We start from the raw sequence: 20572 nt of genomic DNA, 5'->3' as shown, positions 1-20572 counted from the left end.
CAGTAAGGTTACAAGTCTCTGTGGAATATGTTATCCAGGGGCAAAGTCATACCCATGGCTTCCCTTGGGCACATAGTAAGCAACTAATGAAAGTGGGGACTAGTGGCTTACACCTATGATTCTAGTACTGGGGAGGCAGAGGCAGGAGGAGCCAGAGAAGCTCCATGTTAGCCCGGCTTAATAGCAGGTCACCATTAGAAGAGAAACCAAACCAAACAAAAATACCTAGTTATCAAGCATGCGGGACCTGGGCGTGCACCGAGAACCACCCTCCCCAGCTCTCTTCGGCACCCGGGATTGGTGGTATACTGAGAAGTGTGCTCCTTGGACTCCCTGCTGCAGCGGAGTGATGGCTTCAGGAAGAGCCATGCATTGGTTGGAGAACTGTGTTAGTTACTTGTTCTGCTTTAAGAAGTTGCCACAAGCTCAGCGGTTTAAAGCAACTGAACTTTATTCTCTTACCACTCAGGCAGTCTGGAGTGGGTTCTGAGATCTGTGTGCTCCTCTTGAGGATGCCCAGAACAGCCCATCTCCCGGCCTGTCTCAGAAGCTGTCCACTCTTTGGCTCGCGGCTGCCTCACTGTGCCCTCTACATCTTGCACGCCTCCTCTGACTGGTCCTCTTGTGTATTCTTACACAGACCTGGGGTATTCTGACTGCATGGTAGCCTCACGGTCAGGTCACATCAGGCATGGTGTCATGCTGAGATACAACAGACGCAAAACGAGACAGCTAGTTGGGTTAGTACCAGCTCAGACATTCAGTAGGAATTTTCAGCCTCACTGTAGTTGTGGATTTGTGACATCCAGAAGGCAGTCTTGTCTGCCTCGATGGCTCCGAGGAGGTCACCACCTCTGGGGTAGGGGGACATTGACAACTGGAAATGAAGGAAGGACTACAAATGGGACAAATTGTTGCCAATGTGTGCAGAAGATCCACCTGCTTGAGTGGAGGGATGAAAATGTCAGTATGTTTGCCTCCCTTGGGGCTGATGGGGCAGTGGGAGCCCAGAGGCCAGAGTTCTTCACATCTTCTGCTGATGCAAGCTCCAGGGAGAGGCTCAGCCCTCAGAGCTGTGCCCCACAGAGTTCAGCGTGCACCCTGCCTCCCATGACTCATGACGATGAGCATCACTGGGTCTTAGGTGGGGCCTGAGACCGGCTCTCTTAATAGTTTCCATGATGTGATGGAAGTTTCCATGAGGATGCTGGCAGTTCTGCCGAACATGCCAGGGAGCCATGGCCCTGTGAGCCTGTGCTCTGGGCAATCGCTTGGATCCTCATCCTACTTACGAGGAGTATGGGCATTGTTTCTATGCCCTGCTGTTTCTACTGCAAATAATAACTTTTTCATCCCCAAGCCCCACGCAGTTATTTTCTATTTGGGCCTTGCATGCTTTAACTCAGTGGTTCTCAGCTTATGGGTCGTGACCCCTTTGCAGGGCGGGGGCAGGGTCACATATAAGATATCCGGCAAATCAGATATTTACATTACGATATAGAACAGTAGCAAAATTACAGTTGGGAAGTAGCAATGAAAAGAATAAGCATTGTGGGGAGCAATGTTGGGGTCCCCACAACATGAGGGACTATATTAAAGGGTCACAACATTAGGAAGGTCGAGAAGCAGCGCCTTAAGTGGCCCTGGTTTAGAGTCGGAGCGGGGTGTGGGGGTCGCACCTTCCTCAGCCACGGCCTGTGTCAAGAGGTCCACAGTGCCTGCCATCTTCCTGCCTTAGATTATTGTGCTGATCGTGTTGTTGTTTTGTCACCTTGATGCAAAGTGGAGTCATCTGGGAGGAGGAGCCTCAGTTGGGGAATTGCTTGTGTGTGTGTGTGTCTATGGGGCATTTTCTTGATTGATGATTGATATGTGAGGGCTGAGCCCAAGATACACGTGCCATCCCCTTGACAGGTGGTCTGGGCCACACAAGAAAGGAGGCTGAGCAAGCCTTAGGAAGCAAGCCAGTGAGCAGCACTCCTCCATGGCCTCTGCTTCAGTTCCTGCCTTGAATTCCTATTCCGACTTCCCTCAGTGATGTAGTGAGCGTCGGGAGAGGAAACAAACCTCTTTCTCCGCAGTCTGTTTCTGGTCATGGTGTTTTACCATAGCAGCAGAAACCAAACTAGGGCAATTCTGGACAAGGCTAGTGGTCACGCCAGGAGTTGGATGAGATGTGGGCAACACGCAATGGCAGACAGCTACAGATGGTACCTGCTCCCAAGCTGCGTTGGCAGCAACAGCTGCTGAGAGCTGATCTGGGCCAGCGCTGCTGGGTTGGTATTTCCTATTCTGCTCTTAGTCATCTCATTTAGCGTATACTAAAGCTTTTTGGTTGCTTTTGTTTTACTGGTGCAATTGGATTCTTAAAGGAAATCGGAGTGAGTTTTCGGAAGGAAACTGTGTAGCTTGGAGGCCAGCCGTTTCCTCTACAGTAGTCTCAACTGTTCCACGTGTGCTACTACTCCAGATCTCCTCAGGTTGGCTGGCCATGCCACCAGCTGTCATAACATTCCCCTGAAACGTGCTGTCCATACACTGAGCTCTCTCTGGCCCAGGAGCTCAGAAGGTCCCGGAGTTTAGACAAGAAGTTATAACCTGGAAGTAAAATCTCCAAGAAATAAATAAGATACAGAAAACTAAATGATATAAAGGAAAATAATGAAGGAAAGATGTGGGGGACACATTCCTTTTCTTTTCCCTACATGAAACAAACACAGTATCAAACAACAAACGGGATGAGTGAAGCCGCACCCTTAGTTTCAGGTAGCAATATCCCAAGACCACCTATTTTGCCCCCATCTCACCTGCTGCTTTCTCCATTCTCATGCTGTTCCAGCAGCTTCTCTGAAAAAGTGCCATATGCATGTCCTTTTCTAGTGCTGCCCTATGAAGAGCCCAGCTCCTCCTGACGCTGCTGTCATGGCTGCTTTTGAAGTAAAGCAAACCAAGAGGTCTCTGTGGCCACCTGTTGTGTGTTGTTTGTTTGCTTTTGGCTTTTTGTTTTTGTCAATTTCACGCAAGCTTGGGTCATCTGGGAAGAAGTAATCTCAGCTGAGAAAAAAAAATGCCTCTATTGGATTGGCCTATAGTCATGTCGTAAAGGCAGTTTCTTGATTGATGATTGATATGGGAGGGCCCAGGGCCCAGCCCACTGTGGGCAGTGCCATTTCTAGGCAGGTGGTCCTGAGTTATATATAAGTAAGAGGGCTGAGCAAGCCATGGGGAGCAAGCTTGTAAGCAGCATTCTTCTGTTGTTCCATATCAGTTTCTGCCTCTGGGAGTGTAAGCCAGATAAACCCTTTCCTTCCCAAGCTGATTTTGGTCAGAAAGTTTTAAGACAGAAACCAAAGGCCAAGTAGGATACCACTTGAAATGGTAGCTGCTATTCTCCGGCCTCACTCACATCGCAATCACTTGGACCCTTCTGGAAGTTACAGTGGCACATCCAAAGTTCTTCTTTCATTTGGCCAGGGAAAGAGCAGATACTGATGAGACTAAAGGCACATTTTTAACTGACAAGACTGATTTAACCTGAGCCAACTCATGAGCTCCAGTGCCTGGTAATTAAGAGCCGAAAGTTGGATTCACGATGCTTTGGTCCAAATCTCTGAGCCTTCCTTTACACAGCTGTGTGATCTTGGCAATTTATTTAACCTCTCTATGCAGCATTTTCCTCACCAGTCAGACCTGGGGGTGGGGAGGAGCGGGCTGCCTCCTCTGTAGAATACTGGTGAGAATTAAATGAGTTTTGTCAGGGGAGTGCTTCAAACAGTGCTGGGTGTATGGCAAGCCCAGTGCAAGCTTCTAATGAGTAAATGTGCTTCACAGGCAGCAAATCCTGTGAAGTACATGGAAGGCATAGCATTATCTCAAGGTGTTTTGCTAATTACCTGGATTAAATGATTTAAGCAATTTTCAAAGTTTAGCTTATTTTCTGCCTCTAATTTTGCTGGTTTTCTTTGAGCTGGTTTCCTTCTCTGGTTTTCAATTTGTCTCTGCTGAAGGAGAGGCGAGGAGGGTATCAGAGTTTCTTTGAACCTTCGTGCTCAGACTTTGTTGCCAGCAAGTCTGTCCAGTTGGAGCTAATTAGCAAACTGCAGTTAGACTCCAGAGAAGTCGCAACCCACCGGCAAGGCTGAAGTCTGATCCCCACGGGGCAATCTCGGCGGAAGAAGCAATAGAATGAATGTGCTTGCTCAAACCCACGTATGGGCAGGGGAAACGCACCTTCCCTGGGCCCTTCTGACGAGGGAAACTGCCGGAGGAGAAGTTGGACCCTCCTGTCACCTACTAAACCAGGCTCTTCGGATGGGGCGAGCGGTTTGTGTTTGACAGATGCTGCTGAAATTTGAGAACCACTCTCTAGAAAATTCTCTCCAAATCAAAAATTAAACAGTTCTATTTATTCCCTCAGCAAATTAAAGGAGAAGAAATGCCTGCTAGCAATTCCCACCAAGCCCCTACCTTTAACCTTTGAAAAACGAATTAAACAAAAACATAAACAAACAAAACGTTTGCAGAAACCACAACTATTTTGATTGTAGTTAAAAACACCAGTTAATGATTCACCAGATCGGTGTGTTCGGAAGTATGTAATTTGGTTAATTTGTTGTCTGTGGTGCTTCAAGTTCTGTCAAAGGGGCCTGAGTACATATTTCTAACAGGCTGGAGCTTTTCCTGGGTTAGGCACTTTTGTGCTTTATTTGATTTTTCTTCTTATTGTTCTAGCTGCCTTTATTGTTTTTGAGTGATTTATGACTGATCAACATAATGTCGTTATGTTTTATTGATTTGTTTCAATTTTCTTCAGGGTGGGAGATCTGAAATAGTCTCTCATAACCTTTTACCAAGTTGATTGACACTCATGTATCGTTAATAAAACCAACTAGCAGTGCTATGAGATGGGATTGCTTATTGTGAGCTAAGCATTGACATACATTTGATGGCTTTCTGCTTGAAAATTACCTATAGTAAACTAAATTAAATTAGATGGAAAAATAAGACAAAATGAATAACTGCAAGGTGAAAAGCCTTACAGTATGTTTTCAAATATAATCTTGTTTTTCCTTTCTTAGAAGAATCTTCATAAACAAACACAAACATATATATATATATATATATATATATATATATAATTTATATTAAAATTACTTTAGGACAAATGCCCAAAGCAATAGCTATTAACATTTATTGTTATTAAGTTTGTTTACTGTGTGTTTGTGTACATACATGTGCTTGTGGGGATGTATGTGGAGATCAAAGGGTAACTCTCAAGAGTCTCTTCTCTCTTTCCACCATGCAGGTCCAGGGAATGGCACTCAGTTCTATCTCACTGGCCCCCACGATTCTAGTGTTACTTCAGTGCAATCAGGCCCCAGTTTCCTTGCAAAGAAAAGGGATTATTTAGTGACAAGTGTTTGCTCCTCAATATTAGTGATTCTGAGATTTACATAAACGTGACCCTCGTTTAAAAACCTAATACAGCATTTTATATGAATGATATCCAGACTGACATGCTTAATGGTATTAATGGATTTCTTTTATTTCCTCAGTATAAAGTATGGCCTGAGACATATAGTATGTCTTGCATGTATGAAGAAACTGGTCTTTGTGGTATTCTGAGAAGGGTTCCTATGCTTAGCTTTTAGTTCCATCATGTTCAAAGGACCTTGTGATTCTGAGTCAGTTGGTGAGAGGCGGGGCCTCAGATAAGCATCCCTAACTCCTTCCCAGGTGCTGCTGGCCCAGAAAGCAAACTCCATGTCAGGCCTGGGAGAGGCGGAGAGTCCTCTGGAAGAGGAGCTTGCTCAGCCCACCCTGGGGGAACTGGGTTTCAAGGGCGGAATTTGGCAACAGCGTATCCTTCCGCTAGTGTTCCTCACTGGAGAGATACCCTCCTAGAGCTTCCCAAGCACATGCACACAGATCTGCCAAGAACTCTCAGGAGCCCAGCAGGGAAGGTATCCGCACCCAGTTTCCCTTCCAGGAGGATGGAGACAGAAGGTTGCTTGTCATCTTCCCAGCTGAGCTGTCAGAGCCGACCCAGAGTGAGACTGAGCCCGGCACCTCGTTCTTCCTGGGAGTCTCGAAGGGCAGATGGCACCCTGTGACACCATTGCAAGACTTTATCATAAATAGAGACTACGGAGTGGAAATTGAAGCTTGCCTGCACAGCTGTGAACTCGTTTATGAGATGTTTCATCACAGCCTGCCCTACTCACAGATGCATATTAATCAGCTGTCTTCCATTCACTGATAGAACGGAGTAAGGACAGCAAAGGAGCCTCCTGGACCTGGTTACAGGTTGCAGATATAGCTGGAAAGGGATCAGTATGGTTCTTTTCTCTGAGGACTCGTGCAAGAGGAGAAGCTCCCACACAAGCAGGTATTCAGCATCAGTCAAGGCAGAGAGCAGAGGTCCTAAAGAAAGACAAGTTCTCTTTCATGTGGCTCAATACTGTGAAATCAGGCTAGAGCAAACTGACAGAGCACAGGCTTAGAATGATGATGGCGGTCAGGGGTCGAGGCAGATATTTAAACATCTTGATCAAGAGCCTGAGTTCTGGGCTGACCCAATGGCTTGGTGGGTGAAAGAGCTTGCTGCCAAATCTAGTGAACTGAGTTCAATCCCTAGGGCCCACAAAAGAGAGATCTAGCTTCTAATCTCTCTCTCTCTCTCTCTCTCTCTCTCTCTCTCTCATGCAAATGTAATTAAAAATTTAAAAATGCATCTGGGTTCCACAACCAGATGTCTTGAGCATAAAGTCTGCCTATAATACTTCCGTTCTGTAGGTCATATAGTATCAATCTCTGGAGCCTCACCTTTGTTATGAGAGTCAAGGATGTGCAGGACCAGCATCCTTCTGCCCATGAGAGCCATCCACACACCTGCTTGTCCCACTCAGTGTTTGGCGATTTCCACATAAAAGTGTATAGAGCTGAGGATTTGTCATCCCAAGACTATACATCCTTCTGCAAGGTTGAGAATATTAACTGAAATAGCTTGCCACTTATATCCTTGACTCACAGAGTATCTGGGAACGTGAGAGGAGGTCAGCCAATGGGAGGTGCTGATTTTCAGTGGAGAAGAACAGTGTTCTGGTATTGTGTTTGGGTTAGAACTCTGGAAGTCCTTTACAGAAGCTTTTCAGTTTCATGAGGTCCCATTTATTGATTGTTGATCTTAGAGCCTGTGTTCTTGGTGTTCTGCTCAGGAAGTTGTCTGCTGTTTCAATGAGTTCAAGGGTCTTCCCCACTTTTTCTTCTAACAGGTTTAGTGTGTCTGTTTTTATATTGAGGTCTTTGATCCACTTGGATTTTAGTTTTATGCAGGGTGATAAGTATGGATCTATTTGCATTTTTCTACATGTAGCCATCCAGTTAGACCAGCACCATTTGTTGAAGATGCTATCTTTTTTCCATTGTATGGATTTGGCATCTTTGTCAAAAATCAGGTGTCCATAAGTGTGTGGGTTTATTTCTGGGTCTTCTATTCGATTCCATTGATCCACCATTCTGTTTCTATGCCAGCACCATGCAGTTTTTATTACTGTTACTCTGTAGTACAGCTTGAGATCAGGATGGAGCCTACCACAGAGGGTCTCTGAAAGAGTCTATCCAGCAGGGTATCAAAACATATGCTGAGACCCATAGCCAAACTTTGGGCAGAGTGCAGGAAATCTTATGAAAGAATGAGGAGATAGAAAGACCTGAAGGGGACAGGAGCTCCACAAGGAGAGCAACAGAACCAAAAAATCTGGGCACAGGGGTCTTTGGTGAGACTGATACTCCAACCAAGGACCATGCATGAAGATAACATAGAACCCCTGCTCAGATATAGCCCATGGCAGTTCAGTGTCAAGAGGGTTCCCCAGTAATAGAGACAGGGCTGGCTCTTTGATCACCTCCACCTGAGGGGGGAGCAGCCTTACTAGTCCACAAAGGAAGACAATGAAGCCAGTCTTGATGAGACCTGATAGGCTAGGGTCAGATGGAAGGGTAGGAGGACCTCTCCATCATTGGACCTGGGGGAGGGGCACAGGAGGAAAAGAGGGAGAAAGGGTGAGGTTGGGAGGGGATGAGGGGGGAGCTACATCTGGGATACAAAGTGAATAAACTGTAATTAATAAAAATAAAATAAAAATTAAAAAAAAAACAACTCTGGAAGTCATGCATTCTGGACAAATGCTCTGTCTCTGAGCCACGTAGCGCACCTTCCTCTTTGGGTACACCAGCCCCACTCATGCAGAACTTGGGCATGTTTGCCTTATCAGTTGGTGCATGGACCTTATCTTGTTCCATGGGAACATGAGATGCAAAGTTGGCTTTCTTTGCTTCCTGCAGAATCCACTTTCATCACCTTAGATGTTCTGAAAATACCTTTAATAAGTGATGACACTTTTAATAAAGGCACCCATGAGTACACAATCAAAATTTAAAATAAACAACAACAAAAACACCCATTTGGACCTGACAACATAGCTCAGTTTTGTCCCATGGTTCACAGTACCGAAAACATCATCACAGAGCTGGGGGCTCCCCAATGTCACTCTCTGGAGTTTGTTCTCATTTAAATGTAGGCAACTACAGTTCCAAAGAGGCTGCGATGGGCTAGGCATAGAAGTGGAGAAACTTTCCCTTCCAATTAGGCAAAGGAGACTGAGACTACAGAAAGCCCAAGGGATCGGCCAGAGCATCAGAGCTCTGATGTGTCATCATCCCCAGCACTGCGGAAGTCAGGAAGAATTCACTGGCCTGCGTGTCAGAACTAGAAGGAGAACTGAGTGTGATCATAATCCCCTCCTGCAACAGATATGCCGCCTGGAACCTTAAGTCACCTGCCCAAGGGCACACAGCTGGCTGGAGACTCCAGCAGGAGACTGAGGTCTTTCTCCCTTAACCATGGTAAAAGGGATGCTAATCCATCTTGCAAACCCAAGGGTACCCACATCAAAGCGAATCCCCTCTGACCTCAGGGGTTATCTTTCATAAACATCAACTAATTGGTTTTGCCAACCTGAGACCTTTATGGTCTTTCCATCTAATTTCCCTTGTTCGATGCTTTTCTTCCTCTATAAAAATAGCCATCTTCCTGCCCTGCCACACAGACACAGCCTCATGACACCTCTCTCAGGTCCCCCTTCTGCTGAGAACATAAAGCTGTCAACTTGGCCACTGACAAGAGCCAGGCAGACAGCTCTTTTGTCTCCTCCAAGTGGGAATCCTAGCTGTCCCACGGGGTGGCTGTGGAAGTGTGAAACTGGACAAGGGGATGAGACACTGAATTTGCTCTTCTTACAGGGCTGGAGCCGTTACAGAATGTATTAGCAACTCTCTCCCTCCGCCTCTTAATATGGTCAGTTTTGTGCTCCGAGGGAAAATTGATAACAAGCTCTTAGCCTACTCAAGTGATTTTCAAATCTAACCGAAAAATGTTTTCCCATTCAGAAATGATTTTATGTTAATATAAAATTGCTCAGGACCCAGGAAACTAATGCTGGACTAATCAAGCCATTTACCAGTTTGAGGTGGTTTCTTTTCTTTGGATGAATGAACATTAGTATTACTTATTTACAACTAAAGCAATGTGGAGTGGACTCGTTTACAGGGCTGATGTTGAAACAGGACAGTATTTGAATGCCCGGTGCTGTTGTGAATTCACCCAAAGCCAGTAGCAATCCAGCTTAAGCATATGCCAGGCTCATGGAGAACTTAGTAAAAACTCAGATATCCTGAGGCCAGTCCCCCAGATTTCTGGGGCAAAGCCAAAGAATATAACTTCTTAACAAGTGTCCAGGTGATGCAGCTACAGGTCGGGAGTTCTGTTTTGGAACTCGCTGCTCTCAGCACCAATGGCTTCAAACAGCATCACCTCTGGCAGTGAGCTTGTGACTCAGCTAATATTCGCAGTACCCACAGTACACAGCAGAGCTGCGGGTCATTCCGAACGGGACATGCTCTTCTGCACGAGGGCTGAGGCGGTGAATGAATTTTAGAGAGCATTTTTTTTTCCCAGCTCAGCCTTGGCCCAAAGATTGGCAATGAGCGCTGCCAGGGTCAGATTCATGGATCGGAGAAGGGCTCTCGTCTGTGAAGACTCCACGGCAAGAGCCATGTCTTACTGCAGATCATTTAGTTTCTACTCAAAGGAATGACCTCCTAGGCAGGAGAAAGCTGGCTCCGAGCTTGCCAGGGACCCTGCACTACTTACAGCTGCAGCCCTGGGGACCAGAAAGCAGCACTACTTAAATGATGGGCCCATCGGTTCCACCACTTTCCAGCCACAGGACTTGAAGGGGTGAGTTTCCATCGACAAGCCTTGTTAGGCACAACGTGGGAGCTCACCACCAGCTGACAGGGAGGATGGTGGGTTAGCTTCATGCGCATATGAAGTTCCCACTGGAGGCGTTGACCTCATATCAGTCCCTGGGGACCAAGGTGAAGATCATGAACAGGAACTCAAGCGGCCATCGCTACACAGCCTCCCATCTCATGGCTTCTGCTGTTTGGCCCTTCAAGACTCTGCTAAGCCAGAAATTTTTATTAGGCGAGGTTCTCCAGGGAAACGGACCCAGTATGGGATTTGTTGGACTGGCTTACATAGTCACAGATGCTCAAAGTTCCGCAATGGCAGTCTGAAGTCTGGTAGTGTAACTCAATCTAAGATGCAGGCTGGGGTTCTGGGAGGCCAAAGGCCCCCAAACCTGGACTCTGATGTTGAAGGGAGACAGTATCAGAAAGTTCATCCTTTCAGGAAATGAGAAGAAAGAGGGAGCAGGAGAACAAGGAAGAGAGATTGAGAAGGGGCGCTCTTTTTTCCTCTTTCTGCTGGTCAATGACTGGATGGTGCACTCAACACAGGGTTCCCCTGGAAACATGCTCAGAGGGAGACACAGCAATAACCCCACCAGTGCTTCAGGCATCATTCAATCTGTCAACGCTGATACCTCAAATTAGCCACTGTAGAAACACATGCAGCATATAGCTGGAAAATGGGCTATGAGAAAAGGCCGCACGTCAGTCCTGAAGCACCCTCAAAACCTCTTTATAATCTAAAAGCGTATGCTTTAAGCCAACCATATACACGCTCCTTAACACAGAACCCCAATCTACCACTGTTCATTCATCATCTCCCGTGCCCTCTTCAGCAAGTCAGTATTTTCTAATCACCATCTACTACTTCTTTCTGACAAGAGAACCAGGTCCACACATTTGTCGACGCAGCTGTCAATCATCACAAGCAGCTCAGCACTTGCTTAAAATCCTTCTTTACTTTGCAGCTGCAATGGCAATCATCTGTTAGGCAGCCATTTGCAGTTTGTCTTTTATGAGAATATGAAAAAACAGAAGAGGAAAAGCCAATCCTCCCCCCTCCCCAGGGTGTTCTGCAGGACACCTCATGCACAGCGTTGTGACTTTGCCTCCTGAAACTTTGTAATCTCGAAGCAGGTACAGTACTGGTCACTGTGGTGGCTTGAAAGAGATGTCCCCCATAGACTTAGGCACTTGAACACTTGGTCCCCATTGGGTGGCACTGTTTGGGGAGGATTAGGAGGCGTGCAGCCTTGAGGGAGGAAGTTTGGAACTGGAGTTTCAAGACTCATAATATTTCTAGTTCGTTCTCTGCTTCCTACTTGTGGTTCAAGATGGGGGCACTTGGCTAGCTACTCTGGCCATGATGCCAGTTGCCTGCTGCCTCTGGTCCATAGTTATGGACTCAAACTATGAGGTCAATTAGAGTCTCTCATAAATTTCCTTGGTCATGGTGTTTTACCATAGCAATAGAAAAGTAACTTACACACGTAGGGGACAATATGTCAGAGACCCCAGAACTATAGCAGCAGTGACCCACAGCTGAACATATTGAACTCCTTACATCCTATGAGAAGTTATGGAGTTAGGAGGGTAAGGATAAAATACCCACTCTATTTGTAAGAGTAGTAAGCTTTTCCCTCTTGTCTGTCCCTCTGATTCTCTAGTTCTCTCCCCACTCCGTATATTCCTCTCTCTTCTAAGCTCTCCCACGGTCTCAGTTTTGCCTTTCTCATAATAAACCTATAACCACACCCTGTTGTGCGGAGTGTAGTGTATGTCATAACAGCTGTTACATTTCAAGTGAAGTAAAAAATAAAAAAAATGCAGGACTTTACCAAAGGGTAGAAGGAAAGTGTTCTAACAAAATGCATGCTGAACACTTCTAACAAAGTGTTCATCTTGTCGGACATTATAAAATATGCCTCTGTTATCTGTTGGCATGTACCAAATTATCCAGCAACTCAGCAGATTGGGAATTGGTAAACATTTATTATGACATGAAGCAATCCCAAAATAGTTTATCTGCATGGTTTTAACTAATTTAACAAAGTTACAGTCAAAATTAGGACCAGACCATGGTCCCATGAAGGATTCTCTTCTCCGATGGCCACTGCACGTGGCTGAAAGCAGATCTCACTTCCTGGCTTGTGGTTGGCAGAAAGACTCAATTCCTTGCCATGCAGTCCTCCCCACAGGGTTGTTTGTTTTTCCTCAGGAGTTCTGGATTCCCTCAGAAAAGCGAATCCAAGATGTCATAATAAAAGAATGCAAATTCTTTTGCCTCCAAAATTATCTCCGGCTTTTCTGCAATAGCCCAATGGTTCCACAGGTCAATTTCATCCGACTCTCGATGAGGGCACGAGTCTCAGGAGGCAACAGCTAAGAGCCACTGTGAGGGTGGGCAGTCAGTGAGGAAATAAGAGTTCAAGTTCTGTGTTGTAGGCCGCTGCTAACCCATCTGTAAAGAACGCTTCCCAGGAGCTAGATCCCTGCATGCTTACTTAGGAATTTAAGTTTCTCCATCCAGGAAGGTGTGTTTGGTGCTGTGTATGTAATGTCTTCCCACAAGAGGAAGAAAAGAGGTGATCAAATAACACCAGAGAAACAATGGGTGAGAGTTTCCACGCTCTAAGTACAGAGAAAAGATGAGCCCATTGCAGTGGATATGTTGAAAACCAAATGAAAAATAAAAATCCTTTAAGCAGTGGAGCAGGTCAGCATTCAGATGCTAGGAATGGAGACAGATAACCATGATTTCTCACAGATAAAAGGCCAAGAGAGCATCATTTTGCAAAAACAAAACAAAACAAAACAACAACAGCAACAAAACTAGAATTCTAACTCTGCAAAAATAACATTAAAAATGAGTGTGAAATAGGAATGTTTCCCAGACACTGCAAATCTACAGGATATGGCCACGCCTCATGAAATGAAGAAAGTTGGAGCAGTAAAAAATGAAGATGTTGCGATTTGAATGTTCTCTCCAAAATGCATGCTGAAATTTAACTGCCCGTGTGGGTGCGGTCTCTGTGAGGACTGCTGCGTGCACCCTTCCGTGGAGAGTTCTCAGGTCAACACAGAATGTCTTTCTCAGTTTCTCTCCACCTTGGTTTTGGAGTTGGAGTTTCTTGTTGAACCTGGAGCTCACCGAGATCTAGGGGCCAAAGATGCACGCTCAGGTCCTTCTGCCTTTATGGAAGGAACCGTTTCCCAAGACCCTAACTGTCATTTTAATAATATTAAGGAACGAATCTTTACAGAACTGATTAGGTCATGAGAATTCTGCCTGCAAGAATGAATTACTACCATTTTCTCTGAAGTAGGCTCCTGATCAAGAGATGAGCTCATTCCGTATACTGGTTGAAGTGGGCTCCTAAGTCCTCTCTCCCTAATGTTATGCAGCACGAAAATGCCCCCACATGCTGCTCATGTTCTTGGACCTCCCATCTTTTAGACTCATGCTTAAATAAACTCTCATGTTTATTATTTACTCACTATGAGGTGTTCTGTTAATACAACAGGAAACAAATCAAGACTGTGGCTGATTATGAGTTATGTATTCTAATATTTAATAATTAAAACTACAGTTCAGCAATATGTAAGTGAACAAAAGGTAGTCTTTAATATCTTCAGAATCCTAAATATATGACTATCAAGAGACAAAAAGTTTTCAGAGAATTTGAATTAGAGACGATATTTAAATCTGAATGTGAATGAACTTAAGGAACACAGCTAAAATGTACACCTAAATTAAGACTTTTAAATGCTCAGGAAATACTATTGGAAGCTGTGATCATAGGATGTAACTCCAGTCCTCAATAAGATAAAGCAGACGAAAAGTAGGGGGAAAAACACAGCAGCCATAGTATACATGACTGAACTAGAAAATAAGAACAAAATGGACATGATCAGGGCTGGGGATGTAGCTCAGGGATAGAGAGCCTGCTGAGCATGCTCAGGAAGGGGGCCCAAGGTTCAACCCCCAGCACTGCAAAAAGCAGGAAGGCACTCCCCTACACCCCATACAAACCCTGCACTACACTTGCCACACCACAAATCTGCCTGCTAACAGCAGGGTCCCCAGGTAAGTCCCTCCCTCCCCCCAAGCTCTTCTTCGCCAACTCACCTGAAAGCACACCCAACAGAGGTAAACTGCACCCTAAACCCTGTGCGCTATCTCCTACCCACAACTTTGCCTGCTTTCTTGAAGGTCTGCTGACACCAGGGACACCTAGATAAGACCCTGTCCCAAGCTCTTGCCTGCCATATCCCCTTTAACACATCCAACAGCCTTAAACCACACTGTAACCCCTAGTCCATTTTCTAGCTCACAACTCAGCCTGCTTTCCTGGAGGCCACCCCATCAGGGACCCCAGACAGTGCTGCTACTAGGAACCCTGAGACAAGGTTAGCACCCAAAATCTCAGAGGCCACACAGGCCATGAAAACCCAAGGGAAGACACCCTACTGGATCTGAAGACTTGCTAGTTACCAGAATCCAGGCCACTCAGGCCAGAAAACAGAGAGGAAACAAAAATCAAGGGGATAAAACATCCAAAAAAAACCAAAACCAAACCAAACCAAAACAAACAAACAAAAAAAAAAACAAAACCACCCACCCATCTGACAAAGATAAACAAACAAACAAACAAACAAAAAATCAGCATTTAAACCTATAATAACCACAAAATCCAGACAGCTAAAGGGCAGCATAAGGACATGCTCAACAACAGCCAGGACGATATGGTACTACCAGAGCCCAGCTATCCTATGACAGCAAGCCTTAGATATTCTAACACAGCTGAAGCACAAGAAAATGACCTTAAATCCAACTTCATCAAGACAACGGAGGCCTTTAAAAGGACATGAATAAATATCTTTAAAAACACAGGAAAATACAATCAGCTGAAGGAAATGGATAAAACTGTTCAAGACCTAAAAATGAAAATAGAAGCAATTTCAAAACACACACACAAACTGAAGGAATCCTGGAGATGGAGAACCTAGGTAAGAAAACAGGAACTGCAGACACACAAATTACCAACAGAATACAAGAGATGGAAGAGAGAATCCCTGATCTAGAAGACATGATAGCCAAAATTGATACATTGGTCAAACAAATGTTAAATCTAAAAAGTTCATGACACAAAACGTCCAGGAAATCTGGAACACTATGAAAAGACCAAACCTAAGAATAGTAAGAATAAAAGAAGAAGACTCCCAGCTCAAAGGTTCAGAAAATATTTTCAACAAAATCATAGAAAAAAGTTTCCCTAACCTAAAGAAAGAAATGCCTATAAACATACAAGAAGCCTGCAGAACACCACTTAGACTGGACCAGAAAAGAAAACTCTCCCACTACATAACAATCAAAACACTAAATTTACAGAACAAACCAAGAATATTAAAAGCTGCAAGGGAAAAAGGCCAAGTAACATATAAAGGCAGACTGTCATAATTACACTCGACTTCTCAACAGACTCTAAAAGCCAAAGAACAAATGTCTCACAGTCTCTAAGAGACCACAGATGGCAGCCCAGACTACTATACCCAGCAAAACTTCCCATCACCATAGAGGGAGAAAACAAGATTTTCCACGACAAAACCCCATTTAAACAATATTTACCCACAAAGCCAGCCATAAAAAAGATACTAGAAGGAAAACTCCAACCCAAGAAGATTAAGTACACCCAAGAAAACACAGGAAATAAATAGTGCCACAGAAGCAAAACCAAAAGAAGGAAAGCACACACACACACACACACACACACACACACACACACACACACACGCATGAATGCATGCACACACACACATGCACGCATGCACACACATACACAGAGCGAGTGAGCAAGAGAGAGACCACTACCACCAATATCAAAATAACAAGAATTAAAATCATTGGCCTTTAATATCTCTCAACATCAATGGATTTAATTCCCCAATAAAAAAGCTAACAGAATGGATGCAGAAACAGGATCCATCATTCTGCTGCATACAAGAAACATACCTCAGCATCAAAGATAGACATTAGCTCAGAGTTAAGGGCTGGACAAAAGTTTTCCAAGCAAAAGGACCCGAGAAACAGCTGGAGTAGGTGTTCTAATATTTAATAAAATAGACTTATAACCAAAATTAATCAAAAGAAATGGGGAAAGACATTTCATATGCATTAAAGAAAAAAATGTCTCAATTCTGAACATCTCTGCCCCAAATGAAAGGGCACCCACATCCATAAGAAAAACATTTTTAAAGCTTAAATCATACATTGAACCACACACACTAATAGTGGGAGACTTCAACACCCCACTTTCTCTAATGGACAGGTCATGCAGTCAGAAACTAAATAGAGAAATAATGAAACTAACATGTTATGTATCAAATGGACCTAACAGATATCCACAGAACATTTCACACAAACACAGAAGACTATACCTGCTTCTCAGCACTTTGTGGAACCTTCTTCAAAATTAACCATATAGTCAGTCACAAAGCAAGCTTCAACAGATGCAAGAAAATTAAAATACCCCCCCCCACTGTATCTTATCAGACCCCATGAATTAAAGCTGGACTTCAACAACAACAGAAACAACAGAAAGCCTACAAACTCATGAAAACTGAACAACTCCCTACTCAATGACTGTTGGGTCAAGGGAGAAATAAAAAAGAAATAACGACTTTCTAGAATTCAATGAAAATTAATGCACAACATATCCAAACTTATGGGATACAATAAAAGCAGTGCTAAGAAGAAAGTTCACAGCACTAGTTGCCTTCATAAATTGGTGAGATCTCATACTAGCAACTCAACAGCACACCTGAAAACTCTAGAAAAACAAACAAACAAACAAACAACACACAACCAAACAAGCAAACATATCCAAGAGAAGTAGATGTGAGGAAATAATCAAACTGAGAGCTGAGCTAGAAACCAGGAGAACAAAACAAAGAATCAATGAAACCAAGAGTTGCTCCTTTGACAAAATCAACAAGGTAAACAACTCCTCAGCCAAACTAAATAAAAGGCAGAAAGACAATATCAAATTAACAAAATCAGAAATGCAAAAGGGGACATAACAACAGAAATCAAGGAAATCCAAAGAAACATTAGGTCTTACTTAAAAAACCTGCTCTACACAAAATTGGAAAATCTAAATGGATGATTTTCTTGATATATATCACTTACCAAAGTAAAATCAAGCTCAACAAGACAATTTAAATAGATCTTTAGCACCTAAAGGAAATAGAAACAGTCATTAAAAGTCTCCCAACTCCTACCACCCCCAAAGCCCTAGGCTAGATGGTTTTAGTGCAAAATTCTAGCAGACTTTCAAAGAAGAGCTAAATACCAATACACTTCAAACTATTCCACAAAATAGAAACAGAAGCAACATTGCAAAATTCATTCAATGAGGCCATAGTCACCCTGATACCTAAATCATACAAAGACTTAACAAAGAGAATTTTAGACCAATTTCCCTTATGAACACTGACGCAAAAATACTCAATGAAATACTCGCAGACCAAATCCAAGAGCACATCAAAAACATTTGCCATTATCAAAAAGGTTTCATCTCAGAGTTGTAGGATGGTTCAACATATGAAAATTTATCAATGTAACCCACCATATAAACACATAAGTAAAAATGAAGGGGAAAAAAACCAAACCAAACCAAAGGAAAAAAAAACACAATCATCTCATTAGATGCTGAAAAAGCCTTTGACAAAAATCTAACACCCCTTCATGATAAAAGTTTTGGAGAAATAAAGGATACAAATTTCATAGCTAAATGCAATAAAGGAGATATACAGCAAGCCAATAGCCAACATCAGATTGAATGGAGAAAAACTTAAAGGGATTTCAATAAAATTAGGGATGAGACAAGGCTTCCCACTCTCTCCATATCTCTTTAATATTGTATTTGAAGTTTTAGCTAGAGTGAAAAGACAACCAAAAGATATCAAAGGGCTATAAATTGGAAAAGAAGTCAAAGTATCACTATTTGTAGATGATATGATAGTATATATAAGTGATATATGATATGATAGTATATATAAGTTCTACCATGGAACTCCTACAGCTGACAAACATCTTCAGCAAATTTCATGAATACAAAATTAACCAAAAAGAAAAAATCAGTATCACTCCTTTATACAAACGATAAATGGACCGAGAAAGAAATTAGGGAAACAGTACCTTTCACGGTAGCCACAAATACAAAATATCTTGATGTAACTCTAACCAAGCAAGCAAAAGATCTGTATGATAAGAACTTCAAGTCTTTGAAGAAAGAAATTAAAGAAGATATAAGAAGATTGAAAGATCTCCCATTCTATGAATCAGTAGAATTAACATAGTAAAAATGGCTACCTTACCAAAAGCAATCCACAGATTCAAGACAATTCCCATAAAAATTCCAACTTTCTTTTACAGACTTTGAAAGAGCAATTCTCAACTACACATGGAAAAACAAAAAAACCAGGGCTGTTAAAACAATCCTGTAAAATAACAGAATGTCTGGAGGTAACACCATCCCTGAGCTTAAGCTGTATTACAGAGCAGTAGTAATAAAAATCACATGATATTGATGTAAAAACAGACAGGTTAATCAATGGAATTGAATCAAAGACCAAGAAAGAAACCCACACAACTTGGGACATTTGATTTTTGACAAAAAAGCCAAAACTATACAATGGAAAAAAAATATCTTCATCAAATAGTGCTGGTCTAATTGGATGTCTGCATGTAGAAGAATGCAAAAAGATACATGTTTATCACCTTACACAAAACTCACATCCAAGTGGATCAAAGACCTCAACATAAAACCAGATACTCTGTATCTGATATAAGAGGAAGTGAGGAATATCCTCCAATGCATTGGCACAAGAAACAATTTTCTGAACAGAACACCAACAGCTCAGGCACTAAGATCAATAATTAATAAATGGAACTTCATGAAAATGAAAAGCTTTTATAAGGGAAAGAACACCATCAAAAAGACAAAACAGCAGCCTACAGAATGAGAAAATATGTTCACTAACTCTATATCTGACAAAGGACTTATATCCAAAATATATAAAGAACTCAAGAAATTAAGCATTGACAAACCAAATGACCCAATTTTAAAAATGGTGTACAGAGCTAAACAGAATTCTTGACAGAGGAATCCCTAATGGCCAAGAAGCACTTAAAAAACATCCTAGTCACCAAGGAAATGCAACTCAAAATGACTTGGCAATTCTATTTTACACCCATCAGAATGGCTAAGATCAAAAACTCAAGCTACAGTTCATGCTGGCAAGGATGTGGAGTGAGGGGAACACTCCTCATTGCTGATGGGAATGCAAACTTGTACAAACACTTTGGAAATCAATTTGGTGATTTCTCAGAAAACTGGAAATAATTTTATCTCAAGATCCAGCTATAGCACTCCTGGGCATACACCCAAAAAATGCTTACCATACCACACTGACACTTCAGCTATGTTCATAGCAGCTTTATTCATAATAGCCAGAATCTGGAAGCAACTTAGATGTCCCTCATGAAGAATGGGTAAAGAAAATGTGGTACATTTGTACAATGGAATGCTACTCAGCTATCAAAAACAAGGACACCCTGAAATTTTCAGGCAAATGGATAGAACTAGAAAAGATCATCCTGAGTGTAATAACCCAGACCCAGAAAGACAAACATGGAATGTACTCACTTATAAGAAGATAGTAGCCATAAATCACAGGGTAACCATGCTACAATCCACAGACCCAAAGAAGCTAAGTAACAAGGAGGGCCCAAGTGAGCGAAGCTTGAATATCACTGAGTAGGGGAAATAAAATAGTTCCTGGGATAGGTGGGTGGGGGAACTGGGTGGAAGAGGGAGTGGGGAAGGGATCAAGAAGGATCTGTTGATGGGGGAGTATGGAGGGAGAGAGTACTGGAATCACTGTGTGTGTGTGTGTGGGGGGGGGATCTTTGGGACAAGTTGGAAATCTAGTACAATGGAAACCCCCAGGCACCAATGAGAGTGACTCTAGCTAAAATTCCTAGCAATGGGGAATGTGGAACCTGAGAAGGCCATCTCCAATAACCCAAAAAGACCTCCAACAGAGGGACTGGGATGCCAGCTGAGACACAAAACTTTGACCCACAATTTGTCCTGCCTACAATAGGTGTAGGGTAAGGCTGGAGCAGCAGTTGAGGCAAAGGCTAACCAGTGACTGGCCCAGCTTGAGACCTATGCCATGAGTGAGAGCCTCT

This window comes from Psammomys obesus, unplaced genomic scaffold, assembly GCF_907164565.1.
Source record: "Psammomys obesus unplaced genomic scaffold, mPsaObe1.curated_primary_1811, whole genome shotgun sequence".
NCBI classification, from domain to species: domain Eukaryota; kingdom Metazoa; phylum Chordata; class Mammalia; order Rodentia; family Muridae; genus Psammomys; species Psammomys obesus.
The sequence above is the reverse complement of the archived record's forward strand: the minus strand, read 5'-3'. Positions refer to the sequence as shown.